General features: G+C 42.4%; 1 long non-coding RNA gene across 1 annotated transcript in view; it reads left to right on the forward strand.

Annotated features, from left to right (window-relative positions):
* The window catches only part of LOC132391889 (uncharacterized), a 45,967-nt gene extending 19,706 nt beyond the window's left edge, over nucleotides 1–26,261 (forward strand). Inside the window, exons 2-3 of the long non-coding RNA XR_009511368.1 lie at nucleotides 16,398–16,587; nucleotides 26,204–26,261. This is a non-coding gene — a long non-coding RNA (uncharacterized LOC132391889). The remainder of the gene's footprint in view (nucleotides 1–16,397; nucleotides 16,588–26,203) is intronic.
* The last annotated feature ends 1,558 nt before the right edge of the window (nucleotides 26,262–27,819 follow it).

A 27,819-nucleotide genomic window follows, 5' to 3' on the forward strand; every position in this document is an offset into this window, starting at 1 on the left:
TCACTATAGGAAACATTCTCTCTACATCCACTCTATCAAGGCCTTTCAACATTCGATAGTTTTCAGTGGGATTCCCACCCCCCCCCCCCACCACCACCATCCATTATTCTAAATTCCAGTGAGTACAGGCTCAGAACTATCACACTCTCTTATGTTACCTTTTTTATCTGGGATCATTTTTGTGAGCCTCCTTTGAACCCTCTCCAGTTTCAGCACATCCTTTCTTCCTCTCAAAATGATTGCTAATATTACATTTTCCTTCCTCACCAATGACTTAACATGCAACTTAACTTTTAGGAAGTCCTCCAAGTCCCTTTTTCCTTTCCGTTTAGAAAATAGTCGACACTTTTATATCTTCTACCAAAATTAATGACCATACACTTCTGAACACTGTATTCAACCTGCTACTTTTCCCATTCTCCTAATCTGTCTAAATCTTTCTGTAGACTCCCTGCTTCCTCAACACTACCTGCCCCTCCACGTATTTTCGTATCTTCTGCAAATCTGTCCACAAAGCCATCAATTCCATCATCCAAATCATTGACATACTATGTAAAAAGAAGGGGTCCCAATGGTGATTCCTGTAGAACACCACTAGTCACTAGCAACAAATCAGAAAAGGCTCCCTTTATTCTCATTCTTTGCCACCTGCCAATCAGCCAATGCTCTATCCATGCTAGTATCTTTCCTTTAAAACCTCTTTCAGAACTTTGAATGTAGTTCCTCAGGTCCAAGTAACTTATCTACATTCAGACCTTTCAGCTTCCCAAGCACCTTCTGCCTAGTAATAGCAACTGCACTCACTTCCACCTCCTGACACTCTCAAACATACGGCATTCTGCTAGTGTCCTCCACTGTGAAGACTAGCGCAAAATACTTATTCAGTTCACCCGACATTTCCAATGTCCCTTGTTGCTACCCCTCCAGCATCTTCTTTCAGCGATCCAATACCGACTCGCCCCTCTTTTATTCTTTATATATCAGACAAAACTTTTGGCATCCTCTTTGATATCATTGGCTTGCTTACCTTCATGTTTAATCTTTTCACTTATTATGGCTTTTTTTAGTTGCATTCTGTTTTTAAAAGCTTCCTAATCCTCCAACTTCCCGCAAGTTTTGCTCTATTATACGCCCTCTCTTTTGCTTCCATGTTGTCTTTGACTTCCCTTGTCAGCGACCGTTTGTATCATTCTGCCTTTAGAATGCTTCTGCTTCTTCGGGATGTCACGAGCACAGTGGATAGAGGGGATCAGACGAACATTATTTACTTGGATTTCCAAAAGGTATCATGGAAGAGGGGACCGACTGTAGTGTATGTAAGTTTGCTGATGATACTAAATTGAGTGGAAAAGCAAACTGCGCAAAAAAAAAGGAGAGTCTGCAGAAAGATATAGATATGTTAAGTGAGTGGGCAAGGGTCTGGCAGATAGAGTACAATGTTGGTAAATGCGAGATCGTCCACTTTAGAAGGAAAAATGAAAGAGCAGATTATTATTTAAATTGTAAAATATTGCAGCATGCTGTTATGCAGAGGGATTTGGGAGTGCTTGTGCATGAATCACAAAGTTTGGTTTGCAGATGCAGCAAACTATCAAGAAGGCAAATGGAATGCTGGCCTTCATTGCTACAGGGATTGAATTTAAGAGCAGAGAGGGTGTGCTGCAACTGTACAGGGTACTGGTGAGGCTGCACCTGGAGTACTGTGTGCAGTTCTGGTCTCCTTACTTGAAGAAGGATATATTTGTAAAGGGGGTTTTTTCCTCTTTGTTACTGTTTCCTTTTGTTAACTAGCAGGAATGCTAATTTACTGATAATGAGAATGGTATTCCTTTGTAAACCAAATGGGGATTAATGTTCTTTCTTCTGAGTCTGTAAGCTTTTGTTGACGGGCTTTTGGGCAGATCAGCGCGAGGGGGTCGATAGAGAGGACGCAATGCTCTAAGCTGGGCGAGGATCGGACCCCAAAGGGGGGTCCGAGGCCGGGAGATTCTCCGAGGAGGGGAGGGGATGAAGCTAGATGTGCTTGGTTGACCACTCGGAGGGTCCTGAGCTGTTTGGAGAGTCGAGGAGTTCGGAGGGTCCTGAGCTGCGAGTCGAGGAGTTCGGAGGGGATCGAATGGTGGCCAGAAGACTTCAGTAATTGAGCTGCAACGGTTGTGCACGAAGTGGTTTGGACTTTGATAAGTTTGGCGCCTTTTCTTTAATTTTCTCTTCATATATACTGTATCGTTATTAATCACTTAGTTATAGTAACCTTTATAAATTGTACTCATTTAATCGCATATGGTGTACTGTCTGTTTTTGGGCGAGGCGGGGACATCACACAGCATCCACACCAGCTGATTACCCAGTTTGGCGGGGCCGAAGGCTGCTCCCCCTAGACGAGAACGAGCTGAGCGAGCCTGAGGCGACCCAGGGTGTTACATATTGGCTTTGGAGGCAGTGCAGAGGAGGTTCACCGGGTTGATTCCAGAGATGAAGGGGTTCAACTATGAGGAGTGGTTTAATCGCCTGGAACTGTACTTTCTGGAATTCAGAAGAATGAGTGGAAATCTTATAGAAACATATAAAATTATGAAAGGGATAGATATGATAGAGACCGGAAAATTGTTTCCACTGATAAGTGAGACTAAAACTAGGGGACCTAACCTCAAGATTTGGGGGAGTAGATTTAGGACGGAGATGAGGAGGAACTGCTTTTCCCAGAGAGTGGAATTCTCTGCCCAATGAAGCAGTGGAAGTTACCTCGGTAAATATATTTAAGACAAGATTCGATAGATTTTTGCATAGTAGGGGAATTAAGGGTTATGGGGAAAGGCAGAAAGGTGGAGATGAGTCCATGGCCAGATCAGCCATGATCTTATTGAATGGCAGAACAGGCTTGATGGGCCCGATGGTCTACGCCTGCCCCTATTTCTTATGTTCTTATGTATCTATCTTGTGCCTTGAAATTTGCTCCCAGAATCTCCAGCCACTACTGCTCTGCCATCATCGCTGCTAGTGTACCCTTCCAATCAACTTCGGTCAGCTCCTCTCTCATGCCTCTGTAATTCCCTTTACCCCACTGTAATACAGCTATATCTGACTTTACCTTCTTCCTCTCAAATTGCAGAGTGAATTCTATCATATTGTGATCACGGTCTCTTACCTTAAGCTCTCTAATCAAATCTACCTGCATATTGAAATTCCCCATGAAAATCTAGCATTGCCCTTTTGACATGCATTTTCTATCTCCTTTTGTAATCTGTATCCCACATCCTGGCTACTGTTTAGAGACCTATATATAACATCCATCAGGATCTTTTTACCTTGCATTGGGTAGAGTTCCTTGACCCTACCCACATTGATACTACATCTTCGGATCCTATGTCACCTCTTTCTTGTAATTTATTTTTTTATTGAAGTTTATCATCAAACAAACATTTCCATAAGATGTATTTCAGACATTGTACATATATATCATATAATCATACATATCACAAATCTCCGCAAAGTATTTATCTGAGGTATACACTTATAGAAAAGAGTGGAAAGAAAAAACAAGCAAAAGGAAAGAACTATGTACAAGTAGGATCTTTTTTTTTACAACAGAATTTTTTACATTAAAAAATGCTTTTAAACCATTTTTCCCAGTATGAATCAAATTGTTCCAGCTTATGATTAACAGATGCTGTTATCATCTCCATTTTGTAAATGTCCATTGTATTTTCCATCCATGTATTTAAAGTTGGGCTCTCCTGTGATAACCATTTCCTAGTAAGAGTCTTTTTACCAGCCACCAACAATATATTCATTAAATATTTATCTCTTTTCAACCATTCTCGAGGTATATATCCAAAATATATGGTCTTACTCTCCAAAGGTATTTCACATTTAAAGATGTCTTGTAAGGCATTGTGTATCCCCCTCCAAAAGTTTTTGATAACAGGGCGGTCCCAAAAAATATGATAATGATTTGCATTTTGATTTCCACGATTTCTCCAGCAAACAGGGAGGTCACTATCATAATCGGATTTCTGAGAAGGTGTAATAAAATATCAAGTTTTTCCATCCAAACTCCCTCTATTTCTGTGAATTGGTACACTTCCATTGATACCTCCATATTGTTGTCCATTCTTCCTCAGATATAATTATCCCTCCTTCCTTCTCCCATTTTGTTTTAATGTATGAAGTCGAATGTGTTTTAAGATTTGAGAACCCCTTATACATGCTTGAACTGATTCTACTACCATTATCTGAATTATATGCTTTTCTAAAGAGCTCTATCAAGCATGTATTTGCCTTGGTTACATTTTTAAGCATCTTATTAACATTTTGTCGCATCTGTAAATACCGATAAAAATCTTGTTTTTCTAATAAGTGTTTCTCTTTAAGCATTTCAAAACTGAACAGTGTTCCTTCTTTCATTATGTTGCAAAGAACTGTTATTCCTTTAGCTGTCCAGTCTTTAAATCTAGCATCCAATTTATTTGGTGTAAAATCAGAGTCATATGCACACCATTTAAGAATTGCAACATCTCCCTCTAGATTATATTCTTTTATAGTGGTTTTCCATATTTTAAGAGTCAATTTCACCCATGGGTTATCAATAGTATTTATGTACCTTTGCAGGTTGTTATCAGCCAAAATTGCTTGTATGGGGATGGGAAGTACCCGCTCCTCAATGTTTTTCCATTGAGCGTCATATGATGGGTTGCACCAATATATCACAGCCCTCAACTATGCTGCAAAATAATAATCTCTAAGAGAAGGCAAGCTCCATCCCCCCTTTTCCTTTGTTAATTGAAAAGTTTTGAGATGAACTCTAGGCCTTTTACCCTGCCAAATATACCTTGATAGCATCTTGTTCCATTCATTGAATTGATTTTGATTAATCTCTATTGGTAGGGTCCGTATCAGATATAACAGTCTGGGCAGTATATTCATTTTAATAGACTCAATCCTTGAACTGAGACTAAAAAAAAGGAATCAGGCTCCATCTTGCCACATCTTCCTTAATTTTTTTATATAGAGGCTGATAATTACATTCTGATAATTTTGCCAAATCTTTTGGCATAATGATGCCTAAATATTTGAAAGACTGTGTGCCATGCCCAGGGGTATTGACTTTCAATTTCTCTTGGTGGGCTATAGTAATATGAAAGTAATTGGGTTTTATCTATGTTGATCTTGTAACCTGATAATTGACCATATTGTTCAAAGGATTGCATCAAATTAGGTAAAGAGTATGTTGGTTGCTCTAGATAGATGAAAATGTCATCCACATAACAAGCCAATTTATGCTCTGTCCCTTTAATAGTAATTCCCCTGATATCTTCATTTTGTCTGATGTATTGAGCTAATGGTTCCAGATATAGAGCGAAGAGTAGTGGTGACCATGCACAACCCTATCTCGTGCCCCTTTCTAGAATAAGACTATTTGATAAATATCCATTGATTTTAATCCTAGCAGTAGGATTGTCATATAGTGTCTGTATAGTTTTAATAATTGTGTCTTGGAAACCAAATCTATGTAAAACTCTGTAAAGAAAATTCCAATTAACCGCATCAAATGCTTTTTCAACATCCATGCTTATCACTATTGCTTTGATTTTATTTTTTTGTATATGATCCATAATGTGAAGTGTCCTTCATATATTGTCTTGAGTCTGGCGTTGTCGTATAAAACCTGTCTGATCATTACGTATCAGTATGGGTAGAAACTCCTCTAATCATTTGGCCATGATGGAGATAAATAGCCTATAATCTACATTAAGAACAGATATTGGTCTAAATGACCCGCATTCCATTTTATCCTTGCTTTCTTTCAGTATAGCTGAGATTATTGCTTCCTTCCAACTGGATGGCATTTGTGCCTTTTTTAGAGCCCAGTTCAGTGTGGGGAGTAAAACAGGAATTAACTCATTTTTAAATTCTTTGTACCACTCTGCCGTATACCCATCTGATCCTGGTGACTTGCTTAATTTAAGCCTACTAATTGCAGCTTTTAATTCAACTTCAGTTATGTCAGCAGTCATCCTTCTATTTTGTTCTTCGCTTAAAGTGGGTAACTCTAGAGAATTCAAGAAGGTGTCAATTTGGATTATGCTTCCCCCTGGAACTTTGGAATATAGCGTTTTGTAAAACACTTCAAAAGCTTCTTGAATTTCACTTAGCTTATTTTTTATCATTTTCATTCTTGGGTCCTTAATTCTATGAATTATATTTTCTGCTATCTTTTTTTTCAGTTTCCATGCCAGTATTTTCATAGATTTCGATCTACTTTCATAATGTCTCTGTTTCAGAAACATTAAGTTTTTTCTGATTTATTTCATTCCTAATTCTTTTAATTTCCCCTAATGTATCCTGTGCCAAATTCAATTTCTGTTTTTTCTCTAGTTCCTTCGTCTATTTTGTAATTCCTCGAATGTTTTATTCCTTATTTTTTTCTTATATGAAGATATCGCTATAATTTTCCCTCTTAAGACCGCCTTCAGAGTATCCCATAAAATGGGAGTTGAAACCTCTCCATTATCATTAAATTCTAAGTAGAGACCAATTTCTTTTTTAATTTGTTCCTTAAAGTATGGATCATTGAGTAGATGAGAATGTGGAGCAGAATAATGAGTGTAATCCCTTCTGTCAGGGAAAAGGTCCCTCCATATATCAATTAAACCAACATCCTTAAAAAGTGTATTAACTTTCTTGTGTAAAGATTTTGTTACATAGGTTTTTCTATTGGAAGAGTCTAAGTTTGGTTATAATTGTAAATTTAAGTCTCCCCCACCTATCAGGAGACCTTCTGTTTCCGTTACCATAATATCAGTAATTTTCTGAAAGAAACCAATATCACTTCCTGGGGGTGCGTATATATTCAATAGAATAACTGAATTGCCATCTATATTCCCCCTTACCAGACTATATCTGCCTTCTTTATCTCCCATTTCAAATATTTTTTTCAAAATTTAGCTTACTTGAGATAAGAATAGCAACTCCTCTCTTGTGTCACCTCTTTCAAAGGACTTGATTTCATTTTTTACCGACAGAGCCATGCCACCCCCTTTGCCAACCTGCCTGTCCTTTCGATACAATGTGTATCCCAGATTGTTAAGCTCCCAACTATAACCTTCTTTCAGTGTTGCCCACAACGTCCTGCCAATCTCTAACTCTGCTACAAAATCATCTACGTTATTCAAATATAACACCTTTGGTCCTGTATTGATCACCTTTTTTGATTTTGTCTCCCTTGTTTCACTGCAATAATTCCATTGACTGCAATGTTAGTCTATCATCTGCCTGACCTTCCAGACAGTCTCACTACACACTGCCTCTGCTTATATACCAACTGCCCTATCCACAGTCCATGGAACCATAGAACGCTACAGCACAGTACAAGCCCTCCAGCCCTCCATGTTGTGCCGACCCATATAATACTTTAAAAAAAGTACTAAACCCACACTACCCAATAACCCTCTATTTTTCTTTCATCCATGTGCCTGTCCAAGAGGTTCTTAAATACCCCTAATGTTTTAGCTTCCGCTACCATCCCTGGCAAGTCATTCCAGGCAGTCACAACTCTTTGTGTAAAAAACTTACCCCTGATGTCTCCCCTAAACTTCCCTCCCTTAATTTTGTACATATGCCCTCTGGTGTTTGTTATTGGTGCCCTGGGAAACAGATACTGACTATCCACCTTATCTATGCCTCTCATAATCTTGTAGGCCTCTATCAAGTCCCCTCTCATTCTTCAAAGTTCCAAAGAGAAAAGTCCCAGCTCTGCTAACCTTGCTTCATATGACTTGTTCTCCAAACCAGGCAACATCCTGGTAAATCCCCTCTGCACCCTCTCCATAGCTTCCACATCCTTCCTATAATGACATGACCAGTATTGAACACAATACTCTTAAGTGCAGTCTCACCAGAGATTTGTAGAGTTGCAACATGACCTCTCTACTCTTGAACTCAATTCCCCTGTTAATGAAGCCTAGCATCCCATAGGTCTTCTTAACTACCCTATCAACCTGCGCAGCAACCTTGAGGGATGTATGGATTTGAACCCCAAGGTCCCTTTGTTCATCCACACTCTTAAGTAACTGACAATTAATCCTGTACTCAGTCTTCTGGTTTGTCCTTCCAAAATGCATCACCTCTCACTTATCCGGATTGAACTCCATCTGCCATTTTTCTGCCCAACTCTGCAGCCTGTCTATATCTTCTTGTAACCTTCAACAACCTGCAGCTCCATCCACAACTCCTCCAATCTTCATGTCATCCACAAACTTACTCACCCATCCTTCTGCCTCTACATCCAGGTCATCTATAAAAATCACAAATAGCAGGGGTCCCAGGACAGATCGCTGCGGCACTCCACTAGTCACTGACCTCCAGGCAGAATACTTTCCTTCCACAACTACCCTCTGCTTTCTTCCTTTAATCCAATTTTTTATCCAAGCAGCCAAGGTTCTATGACTCATGACTTTCTGGATGAGTCTCTTGTGAGGGACCTTGTCAAGTGCCTTGCTAAAGTCCATGTAGACCACATCCACTGCCCTACCCTCATCAATTTCTTTTGTTACCTCTTCAAAAAACTCGATCAGGCTCGTGAGGCACGATCTTCCCTTCACAAAACCATGTTGACTATCCATGAGTAGACTGTACTTCTCCAAATGCTCGTAGATCCTATCCTTAAGAATCCTTTCCAGTAGTTTGCATACCTCCAACGTAAGACTCACCGGTCTATAGTTCCCAGGTTTCTCCCTATTACCTTTTTTAAACAAGGAACTACATTTGCCATTCTCCAGTCCTCCAGCACTTCCCCTGTAGCCAAAGAGGATTCAAAGATCATAGCTAATGCTCCAGCTATCTCTTCTCTCAATTCCCACAACAACCTGGAGTGTATCATATACCCTGGGGATTTATCAATCTTGATGTTTTTAAGAAGATCCAGCACTTCTTCCTTAATCTCAACATTGTGCAGCACACAGGCCTGCTCTATTTTGACCTCACCCTGATCAAGATTCTTTTCACTTGTGAATACTGAAGCAAAGTATTCATTTGGGACCTCCTCCGCCTCCAGGCACAAGTTGCCCTCTTTATCCTTTAGTGGTCCCACTTTCATTCTCGTCATCCTCTTGTTCTTCACTTACGCATAGAACGCCTTGGGGTTCTCCTTAATCCTACATGCCAAGGCCTTCTCATGTCCCCTTCGAGCTTTCCTAAGTCCTTTTTTAGCTCCTTCCTGGCTACCCTATATTTCTCATGAGTCCCTCCTGCTTCCTGCTTCTTATATCTAACATATGCTTCCTTGTTCCTCTTGACGAGTTGCCTCACGTGTTTCATCAGCCACAGTTTCCTTTTCCTACCATTTCTTCCTTGCCTCAGTGGGACAAACCTATCCTGAACCCAGCTCAAGTGGTCCCTAAACTTCTCCCACATTGCTTCTGTGCTTTCCCCTTTGAACATCTGTTTCCAATTTACTCTTGCTAGTTCCTGCATCATCCCTTCAAAGTTAGCCCTTCCCCAGTTAAGCACTTTACCATTTCATCTGATTTTATCTCTTTCCATAGCTATGCTGGAGCTAAGGGAGTTGTAGTCACTCTCACCAAAATGCTCCCCCACCAAGAGGTCTGTCACCTGACCAGGTTCATTACCCAGAACTAGATCCAGTACAGCCTCTCCTCTCGTCGGCTGGTCCACATACTGTGTCAGGAATCCTTCTTGAACACACCTGACAAAGTTAGCCCCATCTATCCCCCTTGCACTCAGGAGATGCCAGTCAATATGAGGGAAGTTGAAATCACCCATAATTATTACCCTGTATTTTGTGCACCATTCTAAAATCTGCCTGCTTATCTGCTCCTTGGTGTCCCAAGGGCTATTTGGGGCCTGTAGACTACTCCCAGCACAGTGATTGATCCCTTCCTACTTCTGACTTCCACCCAGACTGACTCAGTGGACACTCCCTTTGCAGCGTCCTCCCTTTCTATAGCCGTGATACTATCCCTGACCAGCAATGCCACTCACCCCTTTTTCTACTTCCCATCCTATTCCTTTTTTAGACACCTGAACCCTGGAACCTACATCATCCAATCCTGCCCTTCCTCCAACCAAGTTTCAGGAACAGCCACAACATCGTAGTTCCGCATACTAATCCATGCTCTAAGTTCATTCTCCTTGTTCCTAATACTCCTAGCATTGAAATAGACACATTTCAACACCTTTAAATGGCTACAGTTATGTCTCGTCCCCACCTGTCCTTCCTCATCAACTCAGAACTCTTAGCATCATGCCCTTGTCCTTCTACCTTAATCCCTGCACGCACATTCTGATTCCCACCCCCCTGCCAAACTAGCTTAAACCCTCCCCAACAACTCTAACAAATCTGCCCACCAGGATATTGGTCCCTCTGGGATTCAAGTGCAACCCGTCCTTTTTGTACAGGTCACACCCACCCCAAAAGAGGTCCCAATGATCCAGAACTCTGAATCCCTGCCCCCTGCTCCATCCCCTCAGCCACGCATTTATCCTCCACCTCATTCTATTCTTATTCTCACTGTCGCGTGGCACAGGCAGTAATCCCAAAATTACTACCTTTGAGGTCCTGCTTTTCAAATTCCTTCCTAATTCCCTGTAGTCTTCTTTCAGGACCTCTTCCCTTTTCCTACCTATGTCATTGGTACCAATATGTACCACGACCTCTGGCTGTTCTCCCTCCCACCGCAGGATATCTTGGACGTGATCAGAAACATCCCAGACCCTGGCACCTGGGAGGCAAACTACCATCCGAGTTTCTTTCCTGCGTCCACAGAATCGCCTGTCTGAACCCCTGACTATAGAATCCCCATCACTACTGCCTTCCTCTTCCTTTCCCTACCCTTCTGAGCCACAGGGCCGGGCTCTGTGCCAGAGGCTTGGCCACTGTCGCTTCCACCAGGTAGGCTGTTCCCCCCAACAGTACTCAAGCAGGAGTACTTATTGCCAAGGGGTACAGCCACTGCGGTACTCTCTAGTACCTGACTCTTCCCTTCTCTCTCCTGACTGTGACCCATTTCTCTGTCCCCCGTGGCCCCGGAGTGACCACCTGCCTGTACCTCCTCTCTATCACCTCCTCACTCTCCCTGACCAGATGAAGGTCATCAAGCTGCATCTCCAGTTCCCTAACACGGTCCCTTAGGAGTTGCATCTTGATGCACCGGGTGCAGATGTGGCAGTCCGGGACACCAGGAGACTTCAGGACCTCCCACATCTGACACCAACCACAGTTTGTGGTTGAGTAGTATGGCCTCACACACATACTACTTCCTTTTGCAATCAACAATTGTCTCGCCTTGTCCCATAACTGCTGAAGCCCGTTGAGCCAAAGCCCTCTCACTCTGCTGCCCACTGGATATGGCTGCCTCCTTTTTAAACTGTTCGTGCTCAACTGGCTGACATCGCGTACCTGCACAGTCTGGCCTCTCTCTTACCCCGAGAACTCAAAATGTCTTCCCACTGGAAATCCTTAGGTGCTCTCCTGCTGCCTTCTTGTTCCGAATCAAAAACTTCTGCAGATTCCTTGCCCTTTTTAAAAGGTTTGCGCTCAACTGGCTGACGTCACGCGCCTGTGCAGTCTGGCCTCTCTCTTCCTCCGAGAACTGAAAATGTCTTCGCACTGGAAATCCTTAGGTGCTCTCCTGCTGCCTTCTTGTTTTGAATCAAAAGCTTCTGGAGATTCCTATCAGTTTGAACCCTCCCCACAAGGATATTGGTCCTCCTCGGATTCAGCTGTAACCCACCCCTTTTATACTGGTCACACCTTCCCCAGAAGAGATCCAAATGAGCCTGAAATCTGAAACCCTTACCCCTGCGCCAGTTCCTCAGCCATTCATTCATCTGGCAAATCATCCTATTTTTGCCCTCACTGGCATGTGGCATAGGCAGCTATCCAGAGATTACTACCCTGGAAGTCCTGCTTTCGGCTTTCTACCTGAAAATTTTGGAAAGATGACTAAAATAATGAGGAAGAAAGAGCCAACAGTATATGGGAGTAAACTAGTAAAGTTAAATATTTAGTTTTAATAGCTTCTATTTATATAAGGGATATGTATAAAGGATAGCAAAAGTAAATTTTAGTCTCCTAGAAGCTGAGCCTAGTTAATTAATAATGGGAAATAAGAAAATAGCGGCAGTTCTAAGCAAATATTTTCCATCTACCTTCCTAAAATTGGACCAAAATAGTGAGTAGCAAAGATGTAGAACAAGGTGAGAAACCTAAAACTTTTAATATTAGTAGATAAGAAGTACCAGCTAAAGTTTAAGAGACTACTAGACAGGTATATGGAGGAATTTAAGGTGGGGTGTTATATGGGAGGCAGGGTTTGAGGGTCAGCACAACATTGTGGGCTGAAGGGCCTGTAATGTGCTGTACTATTCTATGTTCTAATAGGAACAAAGAGATGAAAGTTCATCTTGATTGATGACCTGTGTACTCATGTTTTAAAAGAAGAGGCTTCAAAGAAGATCTTCCAAATTGTGATCTTAGTTGTGGTCTTCCAAATTTCCTTAGGTTCTGGAAAGATCCCAGCAAATTAGAATGCATTAGTAGAACACTGCTATTCATGTGGTTGTGGATGGGAAATGATGGGGAGGCGAGGCAGATTTTCTGCAGTTACAGAGAAAAATGACTAAAGTTAAAATCTCCATAGTTCAAGGGAAGAGTAGTGGATCTGAACTTGCAAAAGCTACTGAGAGAATGTGAGATGAATTTTTATAACCTAGTGTAATAGTGCAGTGAAGAAGTTGTCTTAGCAATTACTGTGACAATTTAATGTTTATCTATATACTCTCATATTGATGCAATAACAGTATAAATGTTTATAAAATACAATAATGGAATATAATATCTCACCTCACTGGTTTTCATACACATGTTTACATTTATATATAGAAATATAGAAAATAGGTGCAGGAGTAGGCCATTTGGCCCTTCGAGCCTGCATCGCCATTCAGGATGATCATGGCTGATAATCCAACTCAGAACCCTGTACCTGCTTTCTCTCCATACCCCCTGATCCCTTTAGCCACAAGGGCCATATCTAACTTCCTCTTAAATATAGCCAATGAACCGGCCTCAACTGTTTCCTGTGGCAGAGAATTCCACAGATTCACCACTCTCTGTGTGAAGAAGTTTTTCCTCATCTCGGTCCTAAAAGGCTTCCCCTTTATCCTTAAACTGTGACCCCTCATTCTGGACTTCCCCAACATCGGAAACAATCTTCTTGCATCTAGCCTGTCCAATCTCTTGAGAATTTTATACATTTCAATAAGATCCCCCCCAATCTTCTAAATTCCAGTGAGTATAAGCCTAGTCGATCCAGTCTTTCTTCATATGAAAGTCCTGCCATCCCAGGAATCAATATGGTGAAACTTCTTTGTACTCCCTCTATGGCAAGAATGTCTTTCCTCAGATTAGGGGACCAAAACTGCACACAATATTCTGGGCGTGGTCTCACCAAGGCCTCACAAGAGAGTCCCAGGTAGACAGAGTATGAGAAGGGTCTGAGACATGTATGTCAAAAGGAACAGTGTCTGTGAGAGAGAGACACACACCAGTTCCAGTGCAGATCTGGAGAGAGATGGGAGCTGAACTGTCATTGATTAGCAGTAAGGTACTGGATTTTGGTCACAAGCTGGGAATGGTACCTTTGAAAGGAATAGGAAAAGGGACAGAAACGGTGCCTTTGCATAGGATCATTATAAATTGTGAGCTGGTATCTGGACCAGTTGAAATAGGGGTGCGATCAGAATTCCTGAGAACTGACGTGGACGTCCTTCTTGGTAATGATTTAGCCGGTGGTAAGGTTTGGTCAGCAATGAAGCTGATGAGCCAGCCTGTGAGTGTTGTGGTCCCGCCCCTAGATTCCAAGATCTATCTCGCATGCACGATCACTTGCAGCATGTCGAGAAAGGCAGCTGAGAACGAGAGCAGTTTAAAACCGGCCAGTATCGATTTGGCCGAGACGTTTTTACCGACCCTGTACCACGAGAGTTTAAAGGGTGGTAAAACGGAGAGTAGTAAAGTGAAAGAGAGTAAGGGAGAGGAGGTAGACCTGCCCTTAGCGAGAAGAAAATTTATAAAGGCACAAAGTAAAGATGAGAAACAGATAAAGCTGTTAAAAGGTCCAGAGTTGGACATGGATGATCTATCTGGTTTGGCAGAACTGTTTGAAGAAGTTGAAAATTCTAAAGGTGTTCCCGATAATGAAATGAGGGCAGTCCTAGATGAAAAGGATGCCATTACCTTGAAGAAGTCTGCTGGGTTGGCAGATGAGGTTGTTTCAGCCCGCGGGGTTGAGTTTACTCTGGAAGGGAGTTGCCCAGAGAGTAGCTGGGAGGATCAGGGGAATTTAGAATTTGAAAAGGGTACGGGTATTGAAAGCCTGGAAGAGGCAAATGTCCCGTTTGAGGGTGTCCAAGATGTGGATGCACATGGTATTGAACCTAGTAATGGAGCTCAGAAAACGTCTGAAGTATTTGATTCAGTTGAAAAGGAATGCAGTCCTTGTGGGTTAGATAGACTTGGTTCAGTGAAGAAAGGGTTAACCTTGGTAATAGTGGGAAGTGAGAATTCCCAGTTGTTTGTGCTCGAAGGTGTGTTAAAAGTTAGTGAGGAGATAAAAGGTGGTGAGGTGTATATTATTATTGAAGGAAAAGGGAAAAGTGTAGTTCCTAAATTGAATGAAGAAAATTTAAAGTCTGGGTAGATGTCAGAAGCAGCAACCAGGCTACAGAGACAATGGCTTGGTAACATGTTGCCTGTGAATCAATTACAGGTTGAGTTGGAATGTAAAGGTGCCCCACACTCTATTGTTATTCAAGCGTGTGGTGTGAAAAAGCAGAATTCGAAATGCTGTTTGAACAAAGGGGGATTGCTTTCAGATCTTAAATTGAGAACTAATAGCATGAAGGGTCCTGAAGAGAAAACTAGCAACTTGCTTAAACTTAAAGAATTGTGTGGAACTTCGGAAAATGGTCTAAGTTTGGAACACATTGTTGATAAAATAACTCCTATGAAAGGACCGGGCGAAAGCTTATTTCACCATGGTGCACAAGCTCACCACGTGGGAGTTAACTGGAAAAGGCGCGAGGGTTGACGGGCTGCCATTTTAAATAGCAGGATCCTGTTTTAAGGGATTTCAACAAAGCATGTGAATAATAAAGACAACCCCCACGAAGTTTGACTGTTCAGTTTGAAAGTAAAATAAAGATTAGTCTTTGCATGAACTTTTGTAGTATACACGTAAGCTAAGATCACAACTCTTTAGTTTTTGTTTGTGGAAAGAAATATAAATAGGTAGTTATTAAATTGAGATCTGATGCTACAAGAATTTAGTAAGGCACAAGATGTTGAGATATTAAAGGAAGTGACAATGTAATCATTAACTGTTTAGATGCTGAATTGAATGTATAACTGTATTACTCTGTAGTGAAAAAAAACACTTTTGTATTGTGTTAGATTCTAAAATCCTGCAAGACTCTGTATTACTTCGTTTTTAACCGATGGTAAAAACGCTTTGAAGGAAGGGGGTGTTATGAATGTGCCACAACTCTGAGGGGCCAAAGGGTACAAAGTAGCCCCCTCCTTTGTGGGAATCGCAAGATCGCTATTAATTCGGGTCTGGGACCCAGGAAATGAGAGAGAGACACGCAGGATCCATAAGGGTTTGAAATGTGGGTCCTGGCCTCAGCAATACAAAGCCACGGATAACAGCCATTGTCTCTTGGAGACGGAATTGTGTATTGAGTACTGTACTATTCATTGAAGCCCTCAGGGAATGACCAGAGTGGGCTGGTTGAGGGATTGCACATCCCAACCTGATTAACATCTGAGACCCCGTGAGTAAGGATAAAAGAGGGTCTGAGGAACAACCCCTTCAGACGCACCAGGAGAAACGTATGAGACCGGTGGGGACTTGTGTGTGTGTCCATCCTTGCCAGGATGACGTCTTCCACGGAACGGCCTCACTGAAGGACGAATACGGATCAAGAGCAGATAAAGGAAAGCTGGCAAGTTTCTATTCTCAATACCCCTCTCTCTCTCTCCAACAATTGAAAACCCAGCGGTCCCCAAAGGCTGAAGCCTGTATGAACTGAATGAACTGAGTGACTTTTATATTTCCATCGGACAATACGTTATCCCCTAGACAACAATAGAGCTTATTTCTTATTGATTATTATTATACCTGCACTTTTAGATTTAGTATTGACGACGTATATTATCTGTATGTTTGCATTGATCTTATTCTTGTGTATTTTTACTAATAAATACTGTTTAAAAATAGTACCATCAGAGTTCAATGGACCTCTCTATCTTTGCTGGTAAGTGACCCAGTTACAGGGTTCATAACACAACTCTAACTAGTAAAATAAAACTGTTACAGAAGCAGCAATGAAGAATCCTTCTACATCTGAGTGTGATGGTGTTCCTGAGTCTCCTCCTGGGACTTGCATGGCTGGCAGTAGTGAAAAACTGAGAGGGAGCTACTGGCCTGATGAAGGAAGCTTCGAACACACCCCGAGATAGAGGATCTTCATTACTGCCCTAATCGCCAGTGGCATGGCGAGCAGTAGGTAAGTAAATATATCCCAGTTACCTTATACAAATCCTATAGTAATGATTCATTTTTTTATGCTTTCCATATTCTCTTCAGCTACTGCAGATTCTACTAGTCACTTACACACTGGAGACAATTTACCCTAGGCCTACCAGTCCACATGTCTTTGGAAAGTGGGACGAAAGCCGAAACATTCAGAGGAACACTCACAGTCACATTAAGAACATATAAATTCCACACAAACAGTACTAAAGATCAGGACCAAACCCAGCTGAGGCAGCAGCTCTTCTAGATGTACCTCTCTTTTTCTAATGTTCATATTGATTTAGGTGCGCTGATGTTCCCCTTGACATCATTTTCCTTTCTTGCTGTCTTTCAGGGCATTTGGGGAGAAAAATGTTTTGTGGGCTTCCAAGAAGTGTGGAGATTCAGAATTATTTTAGAGTAAGGTGGATAAAATTCACTGGAATTGGCCATGCAAGTAGAAGAAGGCATTTAGATGCCAGCCTTCATCATCAGGGGATCGAGTGCAAAATTAGGGACATAATTATGTTGCATAAGTTGTTAGTGTGACTGCCCTTGAAGTATTGTGCGCAGTTTTGGTCCAATGAGGTCACAGCACAGTTTTAACTTTTGTAGTCAATTTTGCAGTTCGTGGAGATCGTTTAGGGAATAGAGAGAGGTCAGGTTAAGGTTTAGGGGCAGGGATGGAGACTTATTAGAGTTCAGTCTGGAGTCTTGAGTCTGTGCTCCAGTGGCTCGGACATGAGATATCCATGAGCCTGGCAGGGATGTCCAGCCGGATATTGAATCAGCCCCTCCAGGGCTAGTGGATTGACAGCAGGATCCAGAGCCAGAGTTCCATGCAGGCAAGAGGAATAAGGTCTGATGATCCCTGGAGTTTGTGAATTGGTGAGACCAGAATTTGAGGCCTAGTGTTCTGGGTCCCACCGTCAGTAAGTCCAGAATTCGAGACCTGGTGTTCAGTGATTGGCGGGTCCTGGGGTTGATGCTGAGGATATAGGCCCAAGAGTCAATTTGGAAGTCGAGGAACATTGGCCAGAGCTTCACATCTCTGAATCTCTATGAGTCTGCTGGGGTAGTCAAAGGCCCAAAGTCTGTGAGTCTAAATCTGAATCCAAGTCCCTGGAGGCCAAAGAAGACAGCCTGTCTTGGGGTTAGAGGACTGTGCATGTGCATGGGTGAGAGGGAGGAATGGGGCTTATTTTGCTATTTTGTTGGTTGGTGTATTCTGTGCTGAGCATTCTGGGTATGCTATGTTGGTGCCAGAATGTATGTCAGGGCTGCACCCAGCACATCCTCGGGTTGGCTGTTCAGGCAAACAATGCAGTTCATTGTCTGCTTTCATGTACACATGATGAATAAACTTGGATCTTGAATTTTAAGCAGGAAAGACACAGTCAAACTGGAGAGGATGCTGAAGAGATTTATAAGTATGCTGCCTCTCCCTATAATCCCCAATTATGTTGGTCACAGAGGATATTTATTCACTGTAATGGAGTGCAGGAGAATGAGGGGTGAACGAAGAAGACTGTAAAATTGTGAGACAGTCATAGCCTTTTTCCCCCGATTATGGAGTCCAAAACTAAAGAGCACAAGTACAAGAGCAGAGACATATAAAAGAAGCAAGAGGGTAACTTTACACAGAAGGCAGTGAATACCTGGAATAAACTGCCAGAGGAAGTCATGGGTATGAATGCTGTAAGTAAGGGCCGTTTGGAGAGTTACATGAAGAGGAGGGGACTGGAGACTTATGGACCAAACCAGCAGGGGGGTAGACACAGACAAGTTGGGCTGAAGGGCCTGTTTCTGTGCCATGACTCTATTGACCCTTATCATGCCCAACAATGGCAAAGCTTACTTTTCCATCATAGACCTATGGATCTGAAAATTTGTTCAACAGAGAGCAATATAATCATATCACATAATTATCTCTCAATAATTTTGGAATAGTTGGAGCCATGTGCTCATGAAATCTGAAAACCTGGAATGATGTAGAAAAGAACTCTCAGCTTATTTTTAAGGAAACAATGCTTGTAGCTGAAGTTGCTGTAACTAATTCTCATTTACTTAACACACATCCAGAGATAAGTTGAACTTCGCTCATGGGTCAAGATGACCTTGCAACAATAGAATGGAATATAAATTGTTAGGCTTGAAAAGGCACTGAGACAATTGTCCGAAGGCCAGTGAACAGTTTAAACTTCTATTGGTTTAATATGAAGCTCAGCAAAGAATAATAAAGTCCAGTTTATTGGCCAAGCACAGACGGGAATATAATTAATTTACCAGTGTGACAACATTTAAGTATCCCTTAAATTTTCTGAATGATATTTATATTTGGCACAGAAGTAAACCACTTGGCCCAACCTTTCCATGCCAACGTTCATACCTCACTGGGTGTCACAGTGACACAGCTTGTAGAACTGCGTCACAGCTCTTGCCACTCAGTTCAATCCTGGAGACATTCTCTTTGTTTCTGCATGGGTTGCTCCTGGGTGCTCCAGTTTTCTCCAGTTTCCAAAGCGTTACGTACCCCGTAACTGGGTCACTTACCAGCAAAGATAGAGAGGTCCTTTGAAGTCTGATGGTACTATTTTAACAGTATTTATTGATAAAAATACACAAAATAATATCAATGCAAACATACAGATAATATACATCATCAATACTAAATCTAAAAGCGCGGGTATAACAATAATCAATAAGAAATAGCTCTATCGTTGTCTAGGGGATAATGTATTGTCTGATGGAAATATAAAAGTCCTTGTTAGTTCGTTCAAGCTGCAGCGTTTTGGTTTGAGAGGAAGACGGGTTAAAACTTGCCCAGTCCTTTTATGATGTCAATCCTTCGAGAGTCTTTGGGAGTTGGTTTCCCCGTTGTTAGCTAAAAGCCATTCTCCCGTGGTAAAAGCCACCGGTTCTGGGGCAAATGGAACCGAACACACATGGCCTCCTCCCACCGGCTTCCGCTATTACGGGATCGCTAGCGTTTCTTCTGGTGTGTCTGAAGGGGCTGTTCCCACAGACCCTCTTTTATCCTGACTCACAGGGTCTCAGATGTCAATCAGGTTGGGGTGATGCAATCCCTCCCTCAACCAGCTCACTTTGCCTGAGGGCTTCCACGTAGCACAGTATTGTAATACACAAGTCCGTCTCCAAGAGACAATGGCCGTTTCCCATAGCTTTATATCACCGGGCGGATCAAGACATTCCGCACGTCTCTCTCTCATTTCCTGGGTCTCCTGACCCAAATCAATAGCGATCCTGCGATTCTCAAAAAGGAGGGGGCTGCAGGCGTAACAAAAGACATGCTGGTTGATAGGGTAATCGGTCACTAGTGTGAAGATGCTGAGCAGCTAGGAGAGAATATGTTGCAAGAAATTGGGTGGAATTGGATCGGGAATTTTGCTCTGAGAGATGTTGGACTGAGTGGCCTCATATCATGATGATCTCCTCATATCTCTTCTCACCTTAAACTAGTCGTGGTATCCTACTCCCTTATGTGCTTATTTATCTTTCCCTTCATTGCCCACCTGAACCAAACTAGTGGTGGCAAGTTGCACTGTAGTGGAAATGAACTCACAACTCTGCCTTTGTCCAGGCCTCATGTGGTGACATAAGCATTATATTACTGTGGCCTGTCACCCACACCTGCAGCTCAGGTTGGTAGTCAAAGAGTCATAGGGTAACACAGCCCTTCAGTCAATCTGCTCCATGCCAACCACAGCATCCCCAGTTGACCAAATTTGGCCCATATTTACCTTCCAAGCCTCTCTCCTCCATGTTCCTATCCAACTGCTTCTTGAATGTAGCAATTCTACCCACTTTGACCACTTCCTCTGGCAGCTCATTCCAGGTAGTCACTACCCACTGTGTAAAGAAATTACTTCTTAGGTTGTTTTTAAATTTATCTTGTATCAGCGCTCTCTAGATATGGACTCTCCATCCCTGAGGAAGATATTATGTTTTGTAACTCCAGGACATGAAACTATTTGAAAGAAAAACACAGAGCCAGGCGATTCTTAGAATCTTCATCTTTACTTTTAGCAAAGCGTGCACCCATGACATGGTGGTGTAATATTGTATGCCATTCACATACATTTACATATAACCCCCTAATGAATTATATAAACAACAAATGCTTAGTCAATCAATGTATTTACAATATTACTCAAGTATTTCTGATATGCAGTATTAAATACATAACACTCCTCCCTGCTTATGCATAAACTCCCTCAATAGAGAATGCATCTCAACTATATACACAATATTAATAAAATACAAGTACTATATAGACATACTCAACATAGTAAATTTTAAGTTGCCCTATTCAGGCCTAAAGATTTAATCGCTGTGGAGGATTTCTTACTCCATTTGACAGGTGAGACTTCTGGGGTCTCCTCTGTGATGGTTGGCTTTGAGACTGCAGGGACAGCTCCTTTCTTCTTTCTTCTCCACATTGCCCTTGGCATTCTCTGGACAGTGTTGACATTCCGAACAGTGCATGATGCAGATCCCTCTGCAAGCCATGATAGCTTTCCCCGCTATCCACTACGCCTCCAATCTTGGTGTCATCGGCAAATTTGCTGATCCAGTTAAACGCATTATCATGCAGATCGTTGATATAGATGATGAACAACAAAGGACCAAGCACAGATTCCTGGACCACACCACTAGTCACAGACCTCCAGTCAGAGAGGCAACCCTCTACTGTCCGAACTATAAAGAAAACTTTACCTGGAGCTTTTGTTTTTTTGATAAAAACTAGTGGAAGTCCTAAGGGAAATGTCAAATTTACTTAGCTGCCTGAGGAAGTAGAAGTGTTGGTGAGCTTTTTTGGCCATGTTCTCAGTATGTTTGGTCCAGGACAGGAATGATATTCACTCCTAGGAACTTGAAGCTCTTAACTCGCTGAACCTTCAACCATGGATATAAACAGGAGCGTGTGCACCGCCTCCTTTCCTGGATCAATGACTAGCTCTTTCGCTTTGTTGACTCTGAGAGAAGGATCGCAATCATGACTCTATCTGCTTCTTCTACTCTGACCCATCATTATTTGAGATGCACGGTGGTATTACCTGCGAACTTGTAGATGGAGTCAGAGTCATATCTGGCCATGCAGAGGTGAGTGGATAGGGAGTAGATTAGTGGGCTGAGGATATACTAATGTTGGGAAAAATCATGGCGGAATTGTTGCTGCTTACTTACTAATTGCGGTCTGTTGTTCCGGAAGTCAAGGATCTCATTGCAAAGGAAGGTGTTCAGTCCTAGGTCTAGGTGTTTGGAAGTGACTTTGATTGGAGTTAGAGTATTGAAGGCCGAGCTGCCATCAATAAACAATAGTTTAATGTAGGTATCTGTGCTGTCCAGATACTCCAGAGGTGAGTAAAGGGCCAGGAATATGGTGTCTGCCATAGGTTTGTTTCACTGGTAGGTGAATTGTGGTGGGTTGAGGTTGCCTGGGAGACTGGAGTTGATGAGTGTCCTAACCAGCCTCTCAATGCACTTCATGTTAGAGCCACCTGACAGTAGTCATTAAGTGTCCTTTGTTTTTCTAAGATACCAGAATAATGGTGGCCTTTTTAAAGTATCTGGGAACCTCACATTGAAGCAAGGAGGGGATAAAAATGTCTGCAAATGCGCCCATCAGCTGAACTGCATAAGGACACTGGAGGCCATATCCTTTCTGTGGATTCGCTCTCTGGAATATGGTTTTTGATGAACAAATCCTTCAAAAGGGTGAAGTTGTAGTCTTAGCATTGTCACGTACCGCGTAACCGGGTTAAAGAACCAGCAGAAATGTAAAACACATTGGAGTCTGGTATTGCTATAGACTAATAGTGTTTATTAGTAACTACACAATACAGTACTATAAATGCAGATATATTAAACAAGTTAGCAATGATATATATATATACATGGGTGTGGAAATAAGCACAAAACTAGGCTCTTTCAAACCTAGGGGTGAATGGATACAGTCTTATGATGATGAAGAGATTTCAGTTCAGTTTGAGGTAGTTAGTTGAGTAACGTTGGAGAGAGAGAGAGAGACACACACACACCGACTGTGACCATAACACGTACGACTGTTCTTCAGTGATGGAATTATCACCCAGGCGAGGGTGGACACACAAGTAATTCCCCACTGGTCACACCTTTTTGCACTGCTAGAGCCATGAATCGATTTCCCCCAATCGATCCTCGAAAACCCCACCTTCCTGTGGGTACAACAAAACTCGTTCAGTGTCCAAACCTATGTGTCTGTCTGCGTAACAGCGGACTTGGTTTTTATCTCTCCACGTTGGACACCAGCTGTCCATCAACCTGCTCCTCCTTCCTCTCTCTGTAAGAACTTTGCAAGCAGGCGAGTGTCCTTATGGAAAGGTAAACAACTTGTAGAGAAACCATAACATCAATCTTTCAAGCAGTTTCTGTCTCTCTTTCTCTCTCTCTCTCTCACTGCATTGGATGCCTCCCTCTCTCTCTTAATAGCAGCACAGTTCATAAAGTCAACTCTGGACCCCATCACAAACTAGGGTCATTTCTGAACCCCGTCACAGCACCATTAAGAATTTATCATAGGATTCTTCAAGGGTGCATGTAAAAAATCCAATGCCTATTTCTGGTTCATTCCTGGGATGGTTCCTGAATGCTTGTCCTGCATCGAATACAGTCTCCCAATTCTCACGAGAGAGAGTCATAGAGGTACAATTCTCTCTACTTGTGACCAGTAAGATTCAATATGTCTTTACCTATATCTGAAATAAAGACAGAAACTGCTGGAAGCAATCATCAGGTCTGTGGATAGAGTTACCATTTGACCTTGCAAAAGAGAGAGAAAAGCAAACAAGAAGCGGGGGTTGGGGGGGGCGGGTGAGATAAATACAGGAAGTATGTCCAGTGAGGTGAGGTCAGGATTAACCATTTTACAGAGTTGTGTAGTCAATAGATGAAGGAGAACAGTTAGAGAGAGGAAACAGTCAAAGGACATTTAAACCAGTGCACACAAGAAGGTAGGAACAAAGAAGAAACAGCCACCATCTTTGTCCTTCAAGCATATTCTGCCATTGATTGGAATCACAATCTTCTACTTCAGAGATACTTTCCCGGGCTGCCTTCATATCCATTGATTCTCTTAATGTTCACTAATTATTGATCTCTGTTTTGAATGTTCATGATGACTGAACATCCACGGCTCTCTGAGTAAAAAATTTTCCCCATCTCTTTCCTAACCAGCCTATTCACTAAGAATATGTGCCCTCTGTTGCTTGATTCCCCAGCTGGGATATTCTTCTCCCTGTATTCAGCCTGTCAAGTCCTCTAAAACAATATTGAACTTGGGTCAGAGTTGTTGATGAAACTAAAAGTTGAATGTTTGAAATGCTGTTAGCAAAATTTTCATACCTAAATGAAGATATCACAAAAATCAAGTGATGTTGGCAATTATATATATTCAAAGAACAGCAACTTGATAATTATTTACAACATATCTCAATATTACTGTTATATCATCAGCTAATTCGGCTATGCACACCAAGTTCTGACCTTGGGGTGCTCTCTCTTCCCTGTTGTTTCTAGGTTTACATTAGAGAACCAACTTGAGACCCCTGGTTATATAGCCTAATCAGTTCTTTGTTTAGTCCTGTACAACTACTCCTTCCTCCACATTATCCTCAACACAGGGGCCCCTCAGATCTGTGTGCTGAGACCACCTCTGTACACCCTGCTGACACATAGCCGCACGGCCAAACTTCCGTGTAATCACATGGTCACATTCACCACTGACACGACATTGCTGGGGCTCATCAGCAACAATGTTCAATCAGATGGCCCACAGAGAGGATGTGGAAGAGTTTGAAGCTTGGTGTCAGGCAAATGACCTCTTGCCCTATATTAACAAGACAATGGAGATGGTTATTGACTTCAGGAGAACTTGCATCATTCGCGCTCCTCTTTACATCATAAAGCCATAGGAGCAGGTGGGGGATAGTTGTTGAGCAACTGGTGCAGATCACAAGTCCTGGTTATGTGATTACTGAAGCCAGGCAGTCTCTGAAGAGAATTGATAATAGCTCGGGTCACCCATCTTGTAAAGACATTGCCCAGAAGAAAACAAGCTGCTTCTGTAGAAAAATTTGCCAAGAACAATCATTGTTAAAGACCATGATCGCCCAGATCATACAAAATAGCACATAATGATGATGATGATAGATAGGGTAAATGCAAGCAGACTTTTTCCACTGAGGTCTTTGGTTAAGGGTGAAAGGTGAAATATTTAAGGACAACATGAGGGAGAACTTCTTCACTCAGAGGGTGGTAGAAGTGTGGAATGAGCTGCTACACTCTGTTTAAGGGAATAACAGATTAGAATTTCTACATAGAATGAACTAGACCGGGGGTCGGCAACCCGCGGCTCCGGAGCCACATGTGGCTCTTTTACGTCTGTGCTGCGGCTCCCTGTTGCTTTGGGAAATAATTGGTTGTGGCGACCCTTTTCCTGGCACATCCGAACCGACTCACAATTAGATAGCCTACGGGGGTTTGCGAGCACAGAGCTTTGGAGCCTCTGCGCAATGGGGGGCAGGTTGAGGGAGGCTTAAAAGTGAGGCTGAAGATTTCGAATAAAGTTTTTTCCTTCGACTGCAGTTACCGACTCCGTGTCATAATTTTAGCGCTGCGTGTAGCACACCGCTACATGGTCAGTATTTAATTAAAATGTATTTTATGTTAGTTTGTTAGTTTTTGAAATGTAAATCTAAATTTGAAGATTATGGTGATCTTGTGCAATCTAATTAAGACGTTGTGGCGACCCATTTCCTGACACATCCGAACCGGCTCACAATTAGCCAGCGTTCAGGCTAAGGGAGATAGCCTACGGGGGTTTGTGAGTACGTGTCTTTTGGAGCATCCGCGCCCATGGGGGGCGGGTTGAGGGAGGCTTAAAAGCAAGGCTGTTTAGTTCAAATAAAGCTATCTTTGACTGCAGTTTACTGACTGCGTGTAGCACACCGCTACAACGTGTTTTTATCGCTGGCTGTCCAGAGGGGAGGTGCTGAAACGCTTTGTCACGTGTCTGGAAGAAGTGAAAACTTTCCTGGGCAGCAAAGGGCTCACCTTTCCTGAGCTGGAACAGCCAGAGTGGCTGGAAAAGCTACACTTCATGGTAGACATGACAGCGCGCCTGAACACGCTGAACACAGCTCTTCAGGGGTAAGGATGTACAGCCCTGCACATGCTGGAGGATGTTTTGGCATTCGAGCGCAAGTTGACGTTGCTTGCCAGAGATTTACAGAAAGGCACTTTGTCTCACTTCCCCAATTTGAGAGAGTTCAAACAAGGTCACGACATGATAAATTCGGGGTATTTACATTCTGCAATCATCGCAATGCAAACATCGTTTGGGAAACGCTTCTGTGAGTTCAGAGAGGAAAAAAACACATTATCCTTCCCGGTCACTCCCCTAAGCATCGATCCATCCCTACTGAATATGACTGCATTGTTAGGTGTGAGTCAACCTGAACAAGTATGATAAATATTTTAATTGCCTATTATTTTACGTATATTCATATGTTTTCATTGTTCAGTGAAATAGTCCTTTTATTTTTCAGGTTGACAGCTGGCTGACGTTATTTTTGGTTTGCTGCTGGCGGCAAATTTAAGTTTGGCGTTTTTCATAAATACAAGAAGGACTCAAATAGACATTGAGTATTTTACTTAAAAGTAACCTTCAACCCAACGTCTTTTTTTCGGAGTTCAAAATGTTTTTGTTGCATGCAGAAATGTAATTTTGTTTTCTCTGCAGGAGTTCATCAATTTCATAAATGCAACACATTATAGTTTGTTTATACATAGCATAAAGGCAAAACAAAACGTTGTATGCAGTGTTATTTCATTTTAAATGTCAAACGGGTTTTGCGGCTCCCAGTGTTTTCTTTTCTGTGGGAAACGGATCCAAGTGGCTCTTTCAGTGGTAAAGGTTGCTGACCCCTGAACTAGACCATGAGACCATAAGATATAGGAGCAGAATTAGGCCATTTAGCCCATTGAGTCTGCTCCTCCATTTCAGTATGGCTGATCCATTTTTCCTCAGCCCCAATCTCCTGCCTCCCCCCGCCCCAACCCCCTCATCCCTTCATCCCTTCGTGCCCTGGCCAATCAAGAAACAAAATACCCTGTAATCAACCTCTGCCTTAAATAAACATGAAGATTTGGTCTCCACAACTGCCTGTGGCAATGAATTCCACATAGTCACCACTCTCTGGCTAAAGAAATTCCTTCTCATTTCCATTTTAAAAGGACATTAATCTTTTCTGAGGTTGTGTCCCTTGTTCTTAGATTTCCCCCACCATAGGAAACATCCTTTCCACATCCACTCTATCAAAGCCTCTAACCATTCTATAGATTTCAATGAGGTCACCCCTCATTCTTTTGAATTCTAGTGAATAGAGACCCAGAGCCATCAAACTCTCTTTAAGTGACAAGCTATTCAATCCTGGAATAATTTTCATGAACCTTCTTTGAACCCTCTCCAGTTTCAGAACATCCTTTCTAAGATAAGGGGCCCAAAACTGCTCACAGTACTCCAAGTGAGGCCTCATCAGTGCCTTATAAAGTCTCAACATTCAGTTGGGAGAAGTGCACAGGCACAGTAGCTCATCGTGCAAGGCCACTGAGAAGATTCAAAAAGCAAAGAGTGTCTTTCAGTGGGAGATTCGATTGGGAGATGTGCACAGGTGTAATAGCTTGTTATCGCACAAATCCACTGAGAAGGTTCCAGGTTAAAAGGGAGACACTGCCTAGCAGAGTGGTCATTGGAGTAGCATGAGTCAGAGCAGTAAGGCTTTGACTCACCAGGGCTTCGGCAAGGACGAGCCTTGACGAGGTAAGGAAGTAAGTTACTTTCATATCTTTTTTCCCCTCTAAATTAAGAATAGTAGTTATGACTGCAAAGCCAGTTTTCTGCTTTGAGTGTCAGGTGTGGGATAGCCGGGAAACTGATGGCCACATCCGGGCTAGGGTGCATCGTGCTGCAGCTCCTTAGAGACTGAGCTGGGGAACTGGCACTGCAGCGCGATGATCTTCAGCTTGTTAGGGAGAGTGAGGAGGTGATCGATTGGAGATACAGGCAGGTAGTCACACCGGGGGCCACAGGAGGCAGAAAAGTGGGTGACCGTCAGGTAGTGAAGAGCACAGAAGTACTCCTTTTTGAGTACTGTTTGGGTGG

Source organism: Hypanus sabinus, chromosome 3 (genome assembly GCF_030144855.1).
Source record: "Hypanus sabinus isolate sHypSab1 chromosome 3, sHypSab1.hap1, whole genome shotgun sequence".
Taxonomy (NCBI): Eukaryota; Metazoa; Chordata; class Chondrichthyes; order Myliobatiformes; family Dasyatidae; genus Hypanus; species Hypanus sabinus.